Genomic DNA, 22,634 nt, shown 5'->3' on the forward strand with positions numbered 1-22,634 from the left:
CCACAGAACACACACATACACAAGTGTGTGATTATAGATCAGAGAATCTAACAAATTACAGTATCAATGCATATAAAGATATCCCATTTCTATGAGTAGAACTATTTACTATTGTACTGCACAGTTAAGAGAAAAAACACAGCATCATGTAGAGCTGAGTTCTTTTACTGCAGAGATTTGAAAGAAAATCCTTTGTTTATTTTTCTTCACATCTAGAGACTCAGCTGTGATAGGATAAGAAATATATCACTCTAGATAAAAAAAGTCTCAGTTACCTGGGAAATTGTATGAATCTGTTTTTAACTGACACCTTAAGAAAAGTATTTTTTTGATTCTGTAATGAATAGAGAAGAAAAAATCTAAAGATGTGAAACTTGCTTTTAAAATGTAAAGGTATGTCGCTGCCATGCCAAGGAGTCTTTCACTTTGTCAATGAAGATTGTTGGTCAAAGTCTCAATGACTCGGGTTAGACAAGTGTCTAAGAAATGAATGTGAGCCAATGGAATGTCCCCTGTAATTATGCCGCTAGAGCTGTGTGTGCGTGCCTCCAACATTCCTGCAGGACAAATAGCCCCATTCATTAGACAGCAGAGCGACAGCGCTGCAGTTCAAAAGCAAGCGTCCTTGTGGATGTGGAAGCATGAATATCACAGTGACAGTTTTTATTCCCTACATCGTTTATTAGCCTGTCTGCCTTTCATCTCATTTATTATTCATTACACAATCATTTAACTAAGTGCAGTCATTACTTAAAGGTCCAATGCTGCCATGATCAATACCGGTCGGCCCCCTTTCAGGTGGACACAAAAATCCTTTCTGGCATTAAAGCGCCGTCACCCGTCCAGTCCACAGGTGAAATTCCACATGGTCACTGTAATCGCGCTCATTAAAAAGGTCCTCAGTGCAGTGTTAAAGGAGATGTGTGGAAGGATAATTGTCAGTATCGCCACGGAGGTCATCGGTGTCAATGCTCACACATTTCTGTTAGGACAGTGCCACGGGATAATGACCTAATTATCCTGTTAGGGAGGCTGACTCTGGCTCTGCACCCAGACTCAAACCCTTCCTCTCTGACAGAGCCTATAGGTAGGGTTGGCTTAGAAGAACCAGAACTATCCTTTAGCTCTGCTGCTCTAGGCTTAGACCACTGGTGGACTTCCCATAGTGCTCCGAGCACATCGTTAAACGCACACAAAAAATAAGTTTACATCATGTTAATAATTTGGTTTCCTCTAGTTGGTACTCTCTTACTCTCCGTCTCGTCTCTAACTGTTTTCACTACCGTCCCAGTATTATTTTTGAGTACCAATGAACACTCCTATAAATTAGCATTATTACCATGTTATATCCAATACTACTGATAATAGTGGTTCTCTGACCATACTGAATGTTAGACAGTATTTAGATCGTAGTGCTTCTCTGAAAAGTTAACGTAAAAACCCTTTTAGCAGGCAGCTGCACACTCTGAGTCTTGATCTGTCGGGCATTTTTGTCTTCTCAGATTTGGGCTCAGTGTGATTTTATTCAGTTTCTAAGATCATGTCAAGCACAACATGCTCCACTTTGTCCTGCTGGCGTAGTTTTTAAAAACATCCCATTTTCCTGCTGTTGCAAGAGCGTGTGGGAAGATGGTTTATTTTCATGTCAATCAATAAACCCCATTGAGGAAAAATGTGATTCTTGGGCTGTGGAGATAAAAGAGACTTGACTTGAGCTGACTAATACAAAGATAAAAGTGAGTCAGCTTCATCAGCAACTGCAAAAAGATTCCCATTTTCCTTTTTAAGAAAAAGACAAATATTGCACAACCCACCTACACGATGACATAATGAAGGCCGCACTTGACTTTTTCTCTTTTCATCTTGATGATAATGATGTTAGAAACAGACCCATCAAAAATATGCAAAGTGAATTATGTTGCTGCCTCAGCCTACGTACTGTTTGTGCCAGTTTCCCATCAAATAATCCGCAGCAGCTGCACTCCACCACCACGGTGGTATATTTACATTACTGTCATCTTCACACAGATGCAGATGTACAATAAAAACTTGAACTCACCACAGTTGAGTGTGTTAGTATCAACGGCTGGGTTATAACACCACAGCTATCATCAATCTGCGAGCAGCGGTGGAACTGGATTCCCGTGAATCGGTTCTAATTTTAATAATCTCACTCCAATGAAAAAGTCTGACATACAGATATTAAGCTTAACGTCATCTTAAGCTCAGTAGTGGAGTGGATACTGTGTACTTCATAGGATTTAAAATGAAAATACTAATTTTTGAGAATTTTTCTCTTTTTTAAAAAAGAAGAGAACTCCTGTTAAGATGTTATCTGCTAAAATATCATTTTAAATTCAGAAAAATACAGCTAACGTTTTATTGATTGCTAATTTTGCACTAGTAAAATCTATCTATCTATCTATCACTTTTATTTTCCCAGTTATGAATATATGTATGTATGGATATATTTTTAACATATTTTTTGTTCACAAGCCCTGTAGAGCATGATTTGCTTCACAGCCTAGACTGTGGAAATCCCTGCCCCAGAGAGATTACACTGTCGAAGGACGATAAACAATAAAAGCTTTGTTAAGTCACGTTTTTACACACAGGTACATTTACAATATGGGCTTTACGATGATGATAAATCTGACGCCATCTTTCTTTGTATCCAAACACTGTGGTTTAAACACCAGCAGACAGTCCGTCCGTCGTGTTGAGAAAGAAAAAACACAGTAAGAAAAATGGCCGTGTGATGTAAACACCATTTAAAAACTTAATTAATTCCCAACGGCATCTCCAAGCCCTGTTGTATTTGTGGACCACTGAGATCTTCACTCTTTATCATTATGAATACACAATATTTGTTTGTGTAAGATAGTGAGAGAGAGAGAGAGAAAGATGGACACAGCATGTCTGGAGAAGTTTTCGTGATGCAGTAATGAATGTCTCTCTGGTGGATCAGCATGTAAACACTGGAGGAGAATGAACTCTGGCAGCAGCCATTCCCATTTGGCTCAATTAGACCCGAAAGTGAGACAATCACTGGTGCTGGCCTTTCTGCCGGCCCGCCTGTTGGCGACAGCACCGCACTAAGTAAAACAAAATGGGAATAATCAAAGTCCATAATTAGTTGGCCTGAGAGGAGCCTGTTTTTACCCAGCTGTAGCCACACGGCAGCATGGAGATGAGGCATTCACTGGCAGAACATGGAGATGAATGCAAAGCCAGAAGGGAAAGGAACAAAGTGTGGTGCAGTGGGAGCTCCATTGTTATACAGTAAAACAAAATCAGTGACACACAACCTCTATCTTGGCAACAAGAGCAGGGGAGATGTTGAAATATGATGAAAAAGTTACTGTGGCGGGTTCTTGATCAGGACAAAGACTTGGATGATCACGAGGGGGGGGGCAGTGGGGTGGGGGGATTCCCTCATGTTCTGGTAAATAAAATAAAAGAAAAACAGAAAGCAAAACAAAAAAAAAGCTTCACGACAAGGAGGCGCTTAAGGAGTTGACAGGAAATAAATATATATTTATATATATTTGTCCGCAGCTAGCGTTGTGGTTTCACAGGGGGTTGATGTATAACCGCCCGTCAGTAATCTGTCCAGATCCATGAAAGGAAATTATTATGATTCTGCAGTCTGGAGCTGCTCTGATCCCAATTTAACACATTCTTCATAGTTAACACAGACACCTGAACGGAAAGTGAGCAGAGCTTTTGCACCAGCAGCTCATTTAAATTAAAAACACTGTTTTACAATTCCAACTGTCACTTAAACCTACTACATACTACATTTGGTACCAGGCCACAGTGGGACACTGAAAGGTGTTTTTTATTTTGAAAATGTAGCGATATTACTGGTCCGCAGATAGTTGGTCTCCAGTTAATCTATTTAAAAACACAGTCATCCTCTCAGGGAGCCGGAGTCTTTTACACCTTTAAAGGCTGCAAACATGAACTCCGCCGTACCTGACAGCAGCAGGAAATAACAAAGCTTTTTAGGGCAGCATCCCAGATGTGAGGCAGATGGTTTTAACCTACTTTACCTACTTTACTGGGCCTGTTGTCAACTGTAGGAGGGGGAAAAAGCTGGAAAAATAAAGCATGTTAAAGCCGTGGGAGGGGCCTGAGAGATGTGCCCTAACTTGATTCACTGATCATTTAAAATGTTTGACATATTTCTGGACATTTTCTGACCGACTCTTGAACTTCCCTTGACTAAGTTCTACATTTTGGTGAATGATCTAAGACGTCCAGATGTATTGTTTCATTGTTAACGTTAACAAATGGTTTAACCCGACTTCATAAGGTACATATTTAAAATTCATGCACTTGGGTCTCTGCTCATTTGTTTCACACACACACCCATACACAGAGTCTGGCTAGAATGATTGTCAGGACTGGTCCATACACATGCGTTTATGTGCTGCACTTCAAACAGTGCTGAGAAGAAGAGGGGGAGTTGGGGGGGGGGGGCTGCTGCAATCAAAGTGGACCTGCCCTGCATCTCAAACCTGAATGTGTGGGAATAATAAGTCCACTGAATGCCGACTGGCAGCGTGAGGAGCTGCAGCACATGAATAGGAATAGGAGCGTGCACGGTGGCGCGCTCGTAAAAAAGGCCTCTGTGAGTGCTGCAGTCATTTCAGTGGGATATAAAAAACAAATGATAATGTGCAGATGCTGAAACAGAGAACACACAGAGCGACACAGTGTAACACAACAGCAACATAGAACAAACACAACAGGATGTGAAACCTTTACTCCTCACCCGCCCTCCCCCTCATTGCCCCCCTCCCTCCTCCTCCACGCTGACGGAGGCTGTTTTATGAGAAGACTGGACAGATAAGGATGCTGTTCTCCGTGCAATCGCACTGCCTTGTTTTTCCCATGACATGAATAATGAAGGATATTCACCTTGTTTATCTCTCAATTAAATATTTACTCCTTGTCAGATGCATTTGGGAGCTTTTTATCATCGCTGCTCCTCAGGAGGAACTGTGTCCCTCTATGGTATTTGTCCTCAATGTCAATGTTTGATGAAGACCACGGTACAGGCCTGGAGGAGTGTCTACCTGTCTCAGTTGTTTTTGATTTTATCCTCTCCTCATGTTTGGAGTGTCTCTCCTCCTCAGGGACTCTCTTTTTTCTCTGAGTCCCCTCAAGGTAAATTTGGCTGAGATTGTATTAAATAAATATAACTAGGTCACTGGCTTCGTGAGGCAGTGCCATTGTCGGCTTCAAGTACCGCCGCAATACCATCAGTGTTTGTATTAAAAGCCTTTTCATTTTACATTTTAATCCCATTCATCATTATTCTCCTGTTGAAATTCTCTCGGCAAAATGAATTTAAACTATAAAAATAAAATACTGTGCATGTCTATACTGAAGTTGAAAAAGCTTTATTATCATACAGAGTTTATCGTCTAACTTCAGTGGATTTGTAAAAACGAAATTTTAAAAGGAGTTTATATTGTCATAAATGTTAACTATTGAATGTTGACTCCTTTCTTTTTTAGGAGTATATATATATAGGTAAGAGTTACAATTTTCTTTTTTAGGAGTATATATATATATAGGTAAGAGTAGGTAGGTGAGAGTTGCATTTACTTGAGTAACCCTTTCAAAATAAAATACTTCAAGGAGTAATTTTAAATCACTATACTTTTTACTTTTACTTGAGTAGATTTATGAAGAAGAAATACTCTTACTGCGCTACATTAGGCTATACTGATTTGTTATTTTTATCCAGTATTCAGTTCTGTATTGATGATCCAGTATCTCTAGTATTATTTTGTCAGAGAGAGACTTCCGCCCAAGGCTTTACCGCGTGACTGTGTTTAACCAATAAAACGTAGCCCTTGCCGCGCAGTCTCGCCACGTGATACGCAATCTCAGCGGCGGGACGGTTTAGTTTAGCGGCTAGTGTTGTCGATATCCACCGTCTTCGATAGCAAACAATAGTAGAATCAACAGTTGGCGATGCAGACGAGGACGAGGAGACACACCCCTGGACTCATACTGAAAGCATGTTTAGTTTATAAACAGTGCGAAACAGCAGTTACGTCATGCGGCGTCTTTTGTGTCTCCCAAAACAAACGGATATTTCAGCATTCAAAAAGTCATCGTCTAACCTGAGGAAATATGTTGCAGTAAGTTTGACCTTAAATCATTTTATTTATATTTATTTTTTATTTTTTCTAATGTACTCTAATGTTTTTCATTGATTTTTATTTTTATTCAAGTACTTGGATTTACCTAAAGATTATTTTAAGGCATTAAATTATTTTGATTTATTTTGTTATTTTATTGATGGGATAAACTGTCCTCCTTGTAATTTTGTCTATCTGATTGAATGCTCATTAAAAAATAAAGCAGATGTAACTCAACAGTTACTCAGTAATTGAGTAATATTATTCTGAAGTAACTACTTTTACTTGAGTACAGTTTTTGGGTACTCTAGCCACCTCTGTATATACTGTGTGTGTGTGTATATATGTGTGTGTATGTGTGTATAGCTGATGCCTCAGCAGCAATATTCAGCCACTCATATTCAGCCACTCATATTCAGCAGACAATTATTTGCTGCAGAAGGACCATGTGACTGTCATGTCTCTTGTTGTTCTGTAGTGAAGTGTGTTTGCGAGTGCACACAGAACAGGTTTTTACACACACACACACAATATTAATTATTAAACCCTAGCGCTTCTACTCTGTTAGTGACCACAGCACATTAAACCTTTGCGAAATGTACAGCTAGTGACCACAGCACATTAAACCTTTGCTAAATGTACAGCCTGTAGTACTGTAGTATTGTAGTACTGTAGTACTGAGCTCAGTTTCACCAGAGCACTTTTTCTCACATCTATGAAAAATGTTCATATGTAAAACTTGTTCTTGAATTGAATTCTGCGCTGTGTTAAAGCAGGTGTCAAGTGACAAATGAAACCACATTTGGTGTATGTTGTGTTAGGAAGAACAATGTTCAGGGCAGGAACTGCCATCCCATAATACCTCCACTCCCACCTACTGTAAAGAGGTTATCCAGGAAGTGAAATGATGGTTGGGCTGATATTGATGTTTTTTAAAGTGAAGCTTGTGGGAAACCTAAATATATGGACGCATGGATTTTTCATAAGTAGATTTGTGGTCAAACTCGACCTCCTTCAACAATACAGTCAAGAAAGGTCAGTGCTGGAACAGAGAGCTCAATTCCCTTCAAAGACAGTGATTCATGTCTGTGGGAAATGAAAAAATGGCAAATTCAAATAAAAAAATGTTGCTCAAACAAATGTATCTTAAAACACTCATCTTCTTCTATGAACATGACATTTAAAGTCAACCTTTAAGAAAATTAACCAACGTGAAAAACTCAAGATTTGATTTTTCAGTAACACCTAAACATGAGAAAAAAGTGAAACTCAGATTACACCATTAAAATTAGGATATAAAATATGTTAAAAAAAATGTTTTCTTCATGTCACAATTTCCTTCTATGTTCTGTTCCTTCTGTTTGCTGTTAAAAATGCTGCCAAGGTTTTTTTTCCCCTATTTTCCTATAAAAAAAAAGTGGATTAACATAAATTTCTCATTCTTCTTTTCCCATGTTGGTGCTCAATCTAGGGTGACTGAGGAGCAGCACTCTGTGATGTGACAGCCACCCTGGGTCACAGCCCTGCATTTAGGCAAATAGCAGTGACTTATTTGGTGGATTTTGTGTGGTTGGGGGCTGAGGGGTGGAGGGAGAAAAACTGCAAGTGGAGACATATATAAATCATCTGTGTCGACAAAGATGCGATGTCTCATTATTTGTTGTCTGTTGTCTATTTATCTTAATGTGGAGCCAGATTGAACAGGTAATGGTTATGACTGAGGTTACTGGTTCAGACTACGGAGAGAGTAAGGTTTAGGGTTCAGGTTCGAGTTAATGGTTTAGAAAACGGTTATTATGGTCTTTTAGTCTTTTGTATTTTAACCTTTTTGGATGAGAACCTGTTCAAATGATTGACGCGCATCATCAGGTTTGGATCTAGAACCATCTGAAAGAACAGTGGATTTCAGTCCTGAGGTCAGACAAAGCGGAAGGCTGTGACCTGGTGTCAAAGGTCATCCTCCAGAATTCCACAGAGAAGAAATTCTCTGATGGAGTCACCACTGGAGGTGAGAGGAGGCTAAGTTGTGAGGTTGGAGGAAAGATAGAGATTGGATATTTAAATAAATTAAGTTTGGGTTTTTTTAACTCGCCCTTGTGTCATTGCACATACAATATAATTTATACAGCATTCAACACTGATGTTTTATTGAGGATGTAGTTCTTCCTCGGTGGCACTACATCAGAGTATGTTGTTACATGAATATATATATGGGTTAGAAACATCAACACTTTACTGCTGATGGAGAGATATTCAGTGTAAACACTTCAGGTGCTGTCAAGGAGCTGGAGATCATCTTTAAGAGCTCTCCTCCCTGCACTGAGAGCCGAAGCCCCTTCCTGTTGAAAGGTCAAGTGCCGCAGCGGACGCATGTGAGTTGAAGCTGCTTCCACCGTCAACACCGCTGTGTGTTTTGTCTCTTTGTGCTCTGCAGGACATGAAGCCAAAGGCTAGCGAGCCTTGTAATGGTTAATCAATAGAGTCAAAGTCCCTGAACTACAGCTGTAGATATTTAGGATCCGAACCAAAATAATAGGCTTGCACCTGTCTGCGGCGGCTGACCAGGAAAGTCAATACTTTTGTACTTGAGTTCCAAATTGATGGCAGCTGACCAGAATGATTTCGACCAAACAGAACAAGACGGAAGAGAAAGAAGGGTCGTCAAGACGTTAAGATCGTCTCTTCCTGAAAGATCTGTGGTGTCATCTATAATTCTCTGGTTTATTTAGGTCTAATTTTGTGTTTCTGTAGTAAATGGTCACGTTACTTTGGTAGCATATTCTCCATTTTTATTTTCATTAGCCTGTTACTGAATATGACATATATTTATAACAGCTTCCTTCCAAGTGGCACGAGTTGGGGTATGTCTGTTTAACCATCTAACATTTAGCTGCGACATGCTACGGCTAGTTTCAGTGGTGCTGGTCACATCCATTATGAATGGGAATTGATCAAATGTACAGATTCCAATTCCCATTGAACTCTCAGTGGTTTGGGTAATAAAACATAGTAATACATTAATTTCCCAAAGGGAACTCCCAAGGGATCTATCTACCTATCTATCTGTGTTTTTTGGCTGTAACTCCTAAATGCAAAGAATCCTTTGACGTTCGTTCAGACGTGCCCCATGCTAAAGGTGTTTACCAACTTTGTCATGGTCAAAGTTGTGCATATCTGTGATGTCATCAAGCATTTACATCATCAAGGAAAGGGCGACTGTGGAGTTGATAAATGGAATTGTAAAGCAAGAAAACTAAGGATTCCAAAGAACCAGAGCAGTCAGAAACGATTCCCTACAAGAACTGACTCTAAATTCCATCCCTGTTCTTCTTCAAAAACAAAGACAAATCCCCAGAAGACATGTTAAAACGCCAGACGTGTCATTAAGAGAGTGAGATGAAGAACCTGTTTGAGGTTTACTTTAGAAAAACCGACAGAATATCAGACTCTTAAACTAGCGCTTTCCAAACTTTTCTCTTTCAAACGTCCATTCGTATTTATCCTGGGATTTTAAGCCTGGTTTGTTCGTCCGACAAAAGATGCAGCTGCAAGAAAAAAAAGAGCTGAGATTATAGAGCTTGGATATTACTCAGAATACACTGAGAGCACACGTGCATCAATTGTATAACGTATAAATGTGATATATGCAAATAGACCTGTGATGCACAACACCTTCACACATCCAGACTTGTGAGCTAGTTCTCATTAGGCTGAAAAAATCCACTAAATAAACCATGGCCAACACCATGCTTCACATTATTGGACTTGAAAGATGCTGCTGCTGGATTTAGTATGCTGCACATGCCGCCTCTCTTACTTCAAAGTGCAAACAATGAGACTTGATTTGTCCAGGAGGTGAGCTCTCCCCCACTGCAGCACAGAAATTAAGGCGGTACACTGCCATCTTGTGAGAGAAAGACAAGCAGACGAACGTCTATGAAAAACCAGCTGATAGACGACCAGTAAATGACCAGCTGCAAATGTGAACAGATTAGTGGCTGCAGCTCCAAACCACGTTCTGGGTTCACCCATGAGTCAGACATGTATTATCTGTTAGCTTTTTTTTTTTTTTTTTTTACAAGGACTGAGTAGTTAAGCCTGTGTGAAAGGACCATTGAACTCTCTGGGGTATTAGCATGTTAATGACCTGCTCCCTCTGTTACCATTTTATCTGCAAGAATGTCAAGGCTAATTTTTGTAATTCCCAGCGATGGCAGCCGACGGTGCATCGTGCACCATGTTCTTCTTTTGTGGCAAATGAGGCAGCAGTGCTTAGAGGAATACAGACTTAGAAAACAGTATGTTTTCATTTGAGTAGAGGAAGAAATATTTGTATAAATGCGGAGTGAAGAAAATCAATGTAACACACTTAGAACAACAAACTTTGAAGACTAAATTGTTTTTTGGAAATAAAGTCAGTGTCGTAAAATTTCATAGGTTTTCAATTTGGAGAAACAAGACCAGGACTTTTGTGGATTTTTTTTCAGTGTAGTCCGCGGCTGAAGTGTCTTAATGATGACTGGTCTAGACCAGAGGTCGGACACCTTTGGCGCCTGGGCCACATGCAGCTAATCAGCCTTTTTATTATTACCTTCATGTGAGGTTTTATGGGTTGCAGTATTTTCCAAACAAAACCACCGTTTGCTGATGACGCCTTGTTTTTCACCACAGTTATTAGAAAGCAACTTTTTACCAACTCGAACTCGACCTTTCACCACAGTTATTAGAAAGCAACTTCTCCAACACTCGAACTCGACCATCTCCTTACCAACCTTCCTCAGTCTGTCGACCTTGCCTCCCCCTTTCCTCACCCTCTCAACACTCTCCCCCTATAGGGTTGCATAGTGAGTCCACAACTATATTGACTTTATATATACATGAGTGCATATCCTTTGACTTTTCTCAGTTTTTATAACTAGATTTGCAGATGACACACCATTATTAATACTTATGAAGGAGTAAGAACGGGACAAAAGGGAGCATGGTGAGAGAGTTACAATACATATTTCACTGTGCCGGTTATTTCTACCTCCCATGTACATAAATAAATAAAGAAGAGGAAGAACTATTTTAAATAATGCTACAGCAATTATGCAGCGGTGAATGTGTCCACAGAGGAAACTTGTTTTTCAGCCTGGATGAGACTTAATTGATTTTTGACAACCGACATTGTCTTGGCAGAGCCTTGTTGTCGTCATGTGAGTGTTATAAAAGCTGTTTAAGTTGTGTGATAGTTTTCTTTACGCCTAGTACGCATTTTTAGTGACACAGCAGGGAAATTATTTCTGTTTCTCTCCTGCAGTAGGGAAGGCTGTGGCTGCAGCTCATATCAGTCGCAAAAACACTGTTGCAGGGCAAATGGAGACGGACAGGAGGCTACAGCAGCTGACTGCATCCAAGAATGGAGGCATGAAAGCTGTTGGTGCAGCACTAAACTGCAGAAGGCAATGCCATTTTTAAGGTAATATTTCTCTGAAAACACCTGGGTCGAGGACCACAGGAAGGTCTTCAGGGAGGCTGAAACTATTTTTTTTAAATTATTTTTAAATATGTGTCTGGTTCTGTAAATTTGCTTTATATGAAGTAGGAGGTAAAAGAAGAAGGAAGCGGTTAAAAGGATTTACGCCAAAAATCATTACAAAAACCAAGCACCCTGCTGTACTAAATGAAAACATAATTTAAAGAAAACCTTTAATCATGGTGGAGAGATGCTCATTTGTTTTCTTAGTCAAGTGAACATAACATGTCAGTGATTTTTGTAAAGATTACGTATGATTGTAAGGTTGTAGTGTATCCGCTTCATTTTTGATGAAACCTCTGATACAGCTCCAACAACTGACATCGTGACTATATGATCTATGTACTGTCGGATTCATCCAATGAGTTGTGTTAAAGTCGGATATTGACAAAGTGACGTACGGTAACTTTTTGTCATCGTCCATGTGCAGGACAGGTGGGGGTGTCAGAGTCATTTATATTCTAGAGCGGTGCCTCAAAAGTCGAACAAGACCATTCCTTCAGGTCAGAGCTGATAAAGTCAGGTTATTGTTTAAGTTCGCAGCCAATACTTACACCTGAAATTCTATTCATGCAGCCTAACCTTTTATTTAGAAAGCTTTCTCTGCGTTTCATTAACTTTTTTTTTCAAGGTTTTCAATTATATTATCCAACATCAAAATCAATAAAATGCAATTTGTAGAAATATCCGTCAAGATTTAGACACCCCCGAGGGAGGGGGTCCTTCTGTGAGGTGACTCTGAACAATACAAGACCACGTGAGGCTGCTGTGGTGATGCGTCTTGTCTGTGTGCAGTTTTGTGAAAAAGTGGTCAGTGCTCCTGGCTGACTCCGCAAAAGTCAGCTGTTTGATTCCCAGTGGTAACTGTTGTGTTTCTGTGTGAAGTTTGTTTGTTTTCCTCCGTATTTGTAAGTTGTTACTCAGGAACTCCGGCTTCCCCCACAGTCCAATCGTCCAGGCTGTAACTCCGCCCTCTCCCAGTGACTGCTGGGATTGGCTCCAGCTCCCCTTGAGACCATAAATGGGATTAAGTACTAGAAATTGAATGAATAAAGATAAGGGTTCACAGATGCCAGAAACTAGTGCCAATGACAACAATTGTGATATTATACACCACATGATACACCACTCGTTTGAAATTAATCAAGGGGCTCCCATTCATTCAGCTGTGGTGTAGTGGATAGTGCAGCTGTCTTTCTACTAAAGGGTTGTGGGGAAAACTCCAGTCTTGGTAGCTAATACAAACCGTCTAAGTCAAATGCTGTTCGCAATCAGCTGGGACTCTTCTTCAGTGGTGTCTCCATCACAAAATCCCTTCTCTGGATGACCTGTGACCTCAGGTCACAACCTGTTTCATTCATTTGAACAGGTTTCCATTCAAGTTGGGTTAACTATTTGATGTTTGCTCTGGTTAGAAAATGCTAGGTCAAAGGTCACTAAGCTTAACACTGGTCATAGATGTGATGATAGAACTGGTCAGGGCTGTTGGAGTCCAGTGCCTACAGACCAGTCTGTACTGGTTTTAGTCATTAAAATCACAGACCCGCAGCAATCAATGCATCTGTCTGAGGACTTTCTGACTGAGCGTTGCATAAACATTTATGTAAACGTGCAGTTGAGAAACCTCATCAGATCGAGATTCTGTTGTTTGTGCGGATATCTCGGCTACGGCGTTAATAAATGAAAGCCTCTGTGCAGAACAGGTTTTATCTTGTTTTCCTCTATTGTCTCTGGCACAATACCTCTGTTTACTTTTCTGTTTGCCCTGAAGAGCGTGTTGCATGTGCACATTTGTTATGCCTGCTGCAGAAAACCAGCAGTCCCATAGTCTCTGATCAGAGAGGGAAAAACTACTAGAGGAGTGAGAACAAAATATAACTCAGGGCTGTTTCCTTGGTGTGGATACAGCCGCGGTGACACTTCCTGCTCGTGTGGCGGAATTTAACACAGCAGGGAGTAGCAGTGATGTGTGTTCCACTACGTAAACAGTGCGTTGAATGTGACCCCTCACCATTCAGACCCTCTTATCGCATAAGTCACCGGTTTTAGAATGACAAATCCCACCGTACTACAGTGTGGCTGGAACAATGATTTATTCTTCTTCTTCTACTACGTAACAGTATTCTTTTATCCCAGTTCTACACACACTTCCTCTCAGACGGGAGACGTTCTGTCCACGGGGCTTGTTTATAGTTTGTTGTCAGGTGAGATCAATCATCAAGGTGAGGAAAAACATAAGGAGCTACATGCCAGACAGAAGAGGTCGGGTGTGTGTGTGTGTGTGTGTGTGTGTGTGTGAGAGAAAGAAAGAGAGACTGCAGAGACAACTTTCTCAGACCTCCATGTCTTGCACAAAGAGGCCTTTAGGCTAAGAAAAACAAGTCAGGTGTGATGCAGGGTGAAGGCAGGGTGTGTGTGTGTGGGTGTGTTTTTGTGTGTGTGTGTTTGTGTGTGTGTGTGTGTGCTGCAGTGTTTGCAGGCCACACATCACCTAGCAAATAGGTAGTAACACTGGAAGGCCAGGAGATTGACAGGCTCTATCTTGTGTCAACAAGTTCCCATCTACCACTTGTCCACCATGTGACACGGCCTGTCACACCACTTTGTCACAGTGGGTGGAGAAGTTGTAGCACAAAAGTTCATGCTCATACAGGAACACACACAGTACACAAGAACACACACATTGCCCTCTTTCCACGTTTGACCTTCACATCATAGGGAAGGTCAGGGGGAGGAGTCGAAGTAAGTCTGATAAGGACCATAGGTAAAAAATCAAATGAGATTGAAGGACCTGAGGGACATGAAGAGAAAATCCAAAATGAATGATTCACACTCATTAAATATTCTGACTATGTATTTACTGGAGTTGCTGGGAAGACGAAGCCAGTCTTTTCCAGGACAAACAATTCACATTCACACTAACATTCACATTCACTCCTATTGTCAAAGTAAAAGGCAAACATTAACACAGTCCTGCCTGATGTTAGCATGTATCCACTTTAATGATGTGCAAATGGAACTATCCATGGTGCTGAAACTACAGACCTCAACATGGCATCCATCGGGTTAGTTTGACTCATTGACTGGGTGAGTGGAGAGTGTTCAGTTGAGGATAGCTGTTGGCATCTGTTGTGAGGGGAAACTACTTGGGGCTCAAACCAGTAATTTAACCACATTTCTGTTTGGTGGATTAGACCAGGAACTCGTGCAGTCAAGGACACGTGCTGCTGCTCTGTGTGTTTGATATAACGTTTTGTTTTGTTTTTTTTTACAAAGTTTATCTACGTGTTTCTTTATGATAATATTTTTGAAAGTATATTTAGATTTTTCAAAGTGTCTCTGACCACAAGTCAAGTGACAGAGCTTGAGTGTTGAAGTCAGAAAAATGCAGTGTGGCTCTAAAGAGGGCTTAACAAGTTGAGTGCAGCAAATTGAAGTCATTTCTTTAGAGTTAAGGTCATTTTTTTAAACAAAGAGCTACAATGTTTGCTGTATCTAAATGTCAAGAATAATAAAAAAATACAAAAGGTGAAAAACTGTTTTTCAGAGGACAAAACGTCACATTACGGTCAAACACATTTGTTTTGCTCCTCAACACCACTAACAACTAACGTCAGACAGACGTCGTCATCATTCCAAGTTTAACATAGTGAAGTTGGAAATAAACGGTGATATAAATCTGACAGGTGTAAACATTTGGCTGTTCCAGATGAAAGATGACAACTGTGAAACAACTGTATTGATTTCTTTGTGTGTTAGCTCTAAACAATGTTTGAACAAAAGGCCAACTGTTATTGACGGGACTCAAACTCTTCATTTTCTTGCTGTAAGGCGAGAGCACTAACCACCAATCCACAGAATCATTAGCTACCTTTTTTAGTACAGTGTATTATATTCTAACTCACCAAAACTAAATCTAAAACTAAACAGCTTTAGGTGCAGATATGCTGTAGTTTATTGTTTCAGCACCCTGGACAGCGCTATGCCAATGACTGCACACAGCTAATACTGTATGTAGGCCAGGTAAAAATCAGAGCCAGCAGTAGTTAGGAGTGTTATAAACATAGTAGTGTAGTGTATCTGTGAGGAGACTCAAAGCCTCAAGGTTATTTAATACGAACAGAACATTCAATCTGTGGAAAAGGACAAAAATAACATGTCAGACTTTTCACTCAGACACAAAGAGCTAATGAAACAAAAGATCTCTGAAGGCAGCTTCGTGTTCTTGTGTTTCTCCCTCAGAAATGACTGGAGAACTAACTGTGTGTCTTGTGTGTTGCATGTGCTGTCTGGCACCAAGCAGAGAGCCCCCGACACTCACGAACACTCTCCTTCAGACCAATCAATGCAGACACCCACCCACGCGTAGACAGTCCCCCTCCTCAGCACCACCGGCTGTCTCCCACTCACGCAGAGTCAATCACAGCAGATCTGAGAAAATGGCAGAATCGCTCTCCCAGTCATATTACACTCCCACCGTCGGGGAGGAAGTGCCTCCAAAATGAGGTTAAAATTAGTTTGTAATTTCAAAGGGGAGAGCGTTGTGTTCAATGGGTGAAAAGTAATTATTGACACCGACTCTTCAACAAAGTTTTTGGAGAATGTGAAGCTCTTTAATGACACGGGTTGATGTTGAATTTCACTCCAACATAGTAGAGTTAAAATATTCCACCCTACATCCATCACCTTGGTCCAGTTACATTTATTATATCATTAGGGTGACATTTGCCTTTTTTTTAAATACTATTGTTGTGGGAAAGATTTGTACTGTGAGGACATTTGTAGTTCAAGATTAATTTGGAGTTAGGATTAGAATTACAGTAGGATCAGGTCAGAGTTTAGTAAGGATTCTGACTATTCTTAAAAAGTTAAGTGTAAGGCAGATGCGTCTCTCTCTGCAGTGACACCTTTGAAGACGAGGCGATTGTTGTGTCTTCTCATCAGCACTTTTAGGTTTAATTCACAGCCTGTAGTCCGTCCACTTTACTTGTACCAAGACTAGCAGAGGTCCGGCAACCTCTGGAACCAGGTCTCTACTGGTGGGTTTTGGAATCACGTTAAAATAAATTGTGACTGGGATTTAAATTCTGACTTTTAACTCTGTTTTTCAAAGTACAAAAACATTTAATTGTCTGACAAATACGGAGGCTAATGGTGTTTTTCCGGTGGCAGCTGCCACATCTGTCTAATCTTTGACTCCCTTTCATTTCTGTCTGCCGCCCCCCTCCCTCTCTGGGTGTGTGTTTTTCTCCACAGGGTTGCTGACAGATGCTAAATCTTGCATCAATCCATGGACCTATCGTCTGATGCCACACCCTTCCCCTCCTCGTCACCATCGACCTCCCCACAACGATTCTCCTCTTGGATGTAGGGCTGAAGTGTGACCTCCTCCCACCCCCACATCCTCTGCCCCACCATCATGTAGCCACTGCAGCAAAGCTATCTGCTGCTGATGCCGTGGAGCTGATAACGGCTTCTTTCATCTATCACTTTGCAGCACAAAAGGGGCCGAGGCATTGATCGAACCCCAGCGGGCTGACGGCCGCTCAACAGGCGGCTTTTTACACCTGCAACACAAGAGACACAGGGTTTGACAGGGAGGACCTGGATTTAACTCCAGCTCCTGATACGATGCCCAGACTGACGGCCTGTTTAAGCTGTGACAAAGAGAAAACAGCGAACAAACGCTGTTTCTTAAGGCAAGGTCTGTTGGAGCTGGTGACATCATACATTTACCTTCCAATGCCATCCTCTTATCCATAGTGCATAAAAAAAACAATGATGTCACTCAGTGTGTCCCGTTCATCTTAGAGTTGAACTGTAGGGGCATCACTACCATTTACTGGGCTGGAGTGTGGGCATCAGTGTGTGCCAAACAATTCAGTGTGTTACCATGATGCAAAGTACAGGGATGGTCCATGTCAGAAGAAAAAGAAAGAAAAAGAGCCAACGTCTTCAAAGAAGAAAGCTGCAATTAACAGGGAATTCCAGGAGTTCAACTTCAAATATGGATTTATTACGACAGGTTCTTCCTACGCACCGAGCCTGTGCTGCATAATACACGGCTAGCGGCTCTGTAATGAGGCGATGAAGCCTTCAAAACTGCTTCGCCACTTGAAGAACAAGCGTTCTGCCTTAAAAGACAAAGACGATCCTACGAAGACGCTGCTAATACAGTTGCATACACAGTGATGTAACGTTTATTATTATATTTAGAAAATAACCATTCTTATGCCAGTTCTATCCTTTTACTTTGTTGTATTTATCTGCAATACCTTAAAGACCGATCCGTGAAAAAACTTGTCAGAGAAGTCCGTGGCGCAAAAAAAAAAAGGTTGAGGCTGTTCTACAGCACTCTCAGATCAACAACAATCTAAAAAGACTGAAAATGCAGCACTGGGCTGAACAGCAGGGGGCGGTGATTGCAATCAGTGCCGAACAAGAACAGGTGAAGAGGTGAATTGCAGCCAACAGCAAAACTGGAGCGGCTACACCCAACTGTGACACAAAAACACGTGTACACAGAGGGTGCTACAAACAAACGTCTTTGACCGTGTTCATGAGGAAGTAAATCTGGACTGTGGGACATGTAAGTGAAATGTCTGTTTTTATTTATAAAAATAGTTATTGCTGTACAGAAGAGTTTGTCATGTTGTCATTTTGTCAAATCGTGCCATCACCGTCATCAGTTCCAGTTCTACATGGAATCAGAGTTCCACCGACTCACAGAATCGAGCAGAGCAGCAAAAAACTATTGTACCCACTTCCAAACTGCTTTTGAAAGAAACTGATTGCGTGACATTTTAAAGAAATGCCTTCATTAGAGGTTGACCTACACGGGCGCCACTAATTATGCTAAGTGCTGATCCTGAGGAACACGCAGCCTTTTAAAAAGCATATACACGGACTGTAATAAATAGGATCTGTTTGTTTGCCTCTGCGCCCCGCAATGATTTTCCCTTTGTTTTAATTTACCACATGTTGTTTTGTTCGCGCCCAATAGGCCATCATCTGCACTGCATGAGGCAATTATTTTGTTCGGCAACTGATTAAAATGATATGGACGGATGAACACAACATTCGTGAACGTTGCTGTTACAATACCAGTTTGAAGAATTTCCTACATTTGTAGGTGGCGGTACTGGGCGTCGACCCTCGTCAGAGTCTGCTAGCATGATATAAGAGCTGTTGGAAGTGGTGTCAGCCTTTGTCTGTGGAGATTTTTATAGATCGTTGAACTTTTGTTAAACCACATGTCAATTATCAGAACAAAACCACAGACGTGGGAGGTCACCGCCGCGTCTCAGGAACACAGACACGTAATGACATTTTAATTTCTCCTGAAAAGACACAAGCAGCTTCGCTTCTGACAAATCCTTACAATCACTGCCTGCACAGTTAAACGGTGGGTGTCAAAGCAGCTAAAAGTCAGTTGTGATGCTGAAACCATGGCGACCAGGGCCACTGCCGGTTTATTTTGAGGCAATTGTTCAAAATAGGACTAATGCTGTTGCATGATGGGACAGATGGGTTTTCATTCTCCTCTGTCTTTGCCGTGTCTTTACAAATGAAACTTACACTTACACTCAGCTTCTCTGATCCTCAGGGAGTGGTCTGGCGGGTAGTTGGCTGCAGCTCTTTCATTGGATGACCCTTGGTGATGTAACTCAACCAGGGACCTGATTAAGGTAAACCCTGAATATTAAAAAATAAAATAAAATAACAAAAAAAAAATCATGCAGAGCTTGAAAAAGACTTGAGAAAGAAAGAATTATACAATATTTAAACAGTCTATGGAAATACATTAAATACATTTACTGTAAACTCACTTATAAATTCACGCTACTTAAATCGTGTGATCGTGATTGAAACATTTTTCAGCCATTTCATTCTTATTTTTGGAGGTAACATATTTCAGACGGTGGGGGTGGTGGTTGGGGAAGGGGGTCATGGCGTTAAATTGAGAGCCAGCGTAGACGCCAGTTTTTCAGCCTGTGGCGCTTTTCAGCTTATATAATTTTTGGATTTCCTTTTGCTCTTTTTTTTTTTTTCAAACGCTGACATTTTCCACGCCGCCCACGCTCCTTTAGATCCAACTCCTGAAAAGACGAGGGAAAAGTTGATCCATGAAACTTTTCCACCTATTGATACAAGAGCAGAATCCAATGTGAAAAGTCATTTGTCAGATCCCTGCAGTGAACACATCCCGCATATGCTTTATCAGTGCAAGAGAAATAGGCCATGTTTGCACAGAGAGGGCGGAGCCTGTCTTTGACATAGTTTAGTTAATTCACCAAAGGCTAGGTGTATTCAGGGGGGAGACGTGCAGTGAGAGGGGGGAGGGGGGACAGCACAACCCCAGAATACTGAAACGCTGCCTAAAAAGAAGAAGTTAGAGACCAGTCAAAAAGTTGTGAGACAGATTCAATTGAATTTAATTCACCATTTTATTGTTGCATTTTTCTGTTTTCATTTGTTTAGTGAGTTATCACGTATATGTTTGAGTCTTCTGCGCTCCACAGATGGCACTGCGGCTATTTATAGCTGTAATTATAATTGTAGTTGAACCTGTCTAATTATTTTACACCTCTGTTAGCATTGTTAATGCACCGATACATCTGTTGTTTTTCTTGACGCACCAACACCAACACGCTCACCCAGTATTTTAAAACATTTTTTCTTATTTAGTGTAGATGTCGGAAAATGTTAATAATTAATGCAAAATTCACAGAAAACACATAAACGACTGCTTTAAAACAGCAGTCAGGTTCTTCAGCTGCCACTTTAACTTTTCTATAAAATTGCCAGAGATGTAGGAGGGATTTATGTTTTCAACCCATCACTGATGTGTAATCTGGGATTAAGGATTAAGTATCGTAGAACTGAGGGGGAAAACAACCTGTTTGTAACGCATGGACCAAAACAACTTTCCCTCAGGGCTGAAAGTTTACTCAACCAAAATACATTTTAATGTCTGTGCCCTTTACAACAACACATTGTTGGACACTGTTTCTTCTCCTCCGACACGTCTCCGTAACACTCCGCACATTAGGGATATTCAACACATGGAAGGACACACATCTTCCTGACTTGCACAGTGAGCTGAGAAGTTGGCAAAAGGTCAGGCTCCTGGCTCCACACAGTAAAGTGCATAATCAGCTGCTGCAGAGGGAGCAGCGAGAGGCTGATGCTGAAAAGCAGAGGAGCAGGGTTTAAGGTCGGAGGGTGTGTTTTCTTCAGTTTCCTCCCACAGTCCAAAATCATGTAGATTAGGATTAGGATTAACTCGGTGAACTTTCTTCTTGCTATTGTAATTGAACAAAGGAAAATATAATTACAAATCTGTGCTGCCGCCACACTGTGGCTCAAATTAGGAATATTTTTTAAAGTGATTTTTAATTCATTGTGTATTTTAATTAATTTTAAATTAAATATAATCATCTATGTTGCTCCTACTCTTACTCTGCAACAGCTCTGTGCCCCCCTAAGGGAGTTCGCCCCCCAATTTATGTACCACTGGATTAATTGGGCACTCCAGTGTTAAAGCCAAGTCTAAACTAATGAAGGCAGGAATTGGCTCCAGTTCCCTTAAACACTGGAAAAGGATTAAATGGTGAATCAGTCAATTAATCATATGTCAATTATTCAAAAATAAGTTGGACTTGTTTTTCATTTCATAAGTGTTTGCTGAAGAATTTTATTTCAATGGACAGAGACCTGCCAAACTATGGTGATAGTCAAACCAATCATCACATTTAACAGTATAACTATATAACTACAGCTAATCACTATAATTATGAATACATTACATGACATAAACATAAACATACAGTAATATAAATTACCGTAATATAAAGTCAATTTTAGTAAATAAAGTAATATTGATCTATTACTTTTTTTTATTAATATAAAAAATGCTCAGTAACAGCAGCACTTTGGTGAAGGTGGGGATCGAGACAAAACCCCGTTTTTGAGGAAAAACAGGGCTAAGTTAGAGTGGGCGGGGCAAACAAACAGGTTTTTTCAAACAAGTTGTTTAAATTGAAACAGTATAGTTATTTAAAAAAAATATATAGTTGTATGTACAATACAGCAATTAGGACTGACTCAGCAATAATAATAATGAGAGCAGCCTCAGGTCTGGATCAGTGAAGAAGGAGAGAGAGGAGGAAATAAAAATCAACCCTTTTCAACTTAACCTAGTTTCAAACATGTGAAAAGGCGAAAGAACCCATTTCCAAATCCTGTCAAATAATTGCACGGAGAAAAGCAAATAACAACAAAAACAGGTGGAAAAGGAAACCCAAGAGTCGCTGTTCATTTATTGTAGGAATAAATGTAGGAGTCTTTACTCAAGTAAAACTGGTTCAGTACACAGGTGATAAATCAGGTCAGACAGAGGCAGAAGGAGAAAACAGAGCAGCCACAGTCAGAAAAATAAACAAAGTTTTACCTTTGGAGAATGTGCTAAAACTGTACGGCCAACTAATTAGAAAACCTGACTGAGGAAAAAGGAGAACACAAGCAATTTACGATAAGGAGACAGAGCAAAATCAGAACAAATACTTAAAGACAGCAGAAAGACAAAAAGTAAAACAGGACAAGAAAACTAGTTGAGAAAACTCTTGTAGTTTCACACTGCAGGTTTGCACTGTCCTCAAGTAAGGACAGGTTCGTGGTTAAGGCTAAGATTAGGGTTAGGGTACAGGCTAGGGCAGGAGTGGGCAAAATTTTGGACTTGTGGACCATAATTGTCCTAAATTTGAACAACATCACAGACACAAACACATCTGTATTACACTGTTCATTTTACAAACCAACAAAAACATGCAGTAGAGAGATGAAAATGAACAACATCAAAGAATGTTGCTGTGATCAGTGGTGGAAGTTATACTATTTATACTATTTTGTATCAAAACTTAGTGAGTGTAAATGAGTGCATTTTTAGTCATTTT

General features: G+C 40.5%; 1 long non-coding RNA gene across 1 annotated transcript; it reads left to right on the forward strand.

The window, feature by feature from the left end:
* The first annotated feature begins 5,792 nt into the window (after positions 1–5,792).
* On the forward strand, positions 5,793–19,367 carry LOC107988575 (uncharacterized). The gene is made up of 3 exons (XR_001760059.2): positions 5,793–6,161; positions 16,936–18,268; positions 19,286–19,367. It is a non-coding gene; the product is annotated as an uncharacterized LOC107988575 (long non-coding RNA).
* Positions 19,368–22,634: the final 3,267 nt, after the last annotated feature.

The sequence above is a fragment of the Cynoglossus semilaevis genome, chromosome 5 (genome assembly GCF_000523025.1).
Source record: "Cynoglossus semilaevis isolate Cse_v1.0 chromosome 5, Cse_v1.0, whole genome shotgun sequence".
Classification (NCBI taxonomy): Eukaryota; Metazoa; Chordata; class Actinopteri; order Pleuronectiformes; family Cynoglossidae; genus Cynoglossus; species Cynoglossus semilaevis.